Source organism: Osmerus eperlanus, chromosome 11 (assembly GCF_963692335.1).
Source record: "Osmerus eperlanus chromosome 11, fOsmEpe2.1, whole genome shotgun sequence".
NCBI lineage: Eukaryota > Metazoa > Chordata > Actinopteri > Osmeriformes > Osmeridae > Osmerus > Osmerus eperlanus.
The window spans coordinates 18,013,940-18,014,303 of record NC_085028.1 but is presented as its reverse complement, the minus strand read 5'-3'; positions in this window follow the sequence as shown (position 1 = coordinate 18,014,303).

The following is a 364-nucleotide window of genomic DNA, read 5'->3' as shown; positions in this document are numbered from 1 at the left end:
CGTTTGGCGTTTCACACCTGTCTCAGAGCACAGACTGGGTCAGTGTTTCACACCTGTCTCAGAGCACAGACTGGGTCTGTGTCTCACACCTGTCTCAGAGCACAGACTGGGTCAGTGTCTCACACCTGTCTCAGAGCACAGACTGGGTCAGTGTTCACACCTGTCTCAGAGCACAGACTGGGTCAGTGTCTCACACCTGTCTCAGAGCACAGACTGGGTCAGTGTTTCACACCCGTCTCAGAGCACAGACTGGGTCAGTGTTCACACCTGTCTCAGAGCACAGACTGGGTCAGTGTCTCACACCTGTCTCAGAGCACAGACTGGGTCAACGTTTCACACCTGTCTCAGAGCACAGACTGGGTCA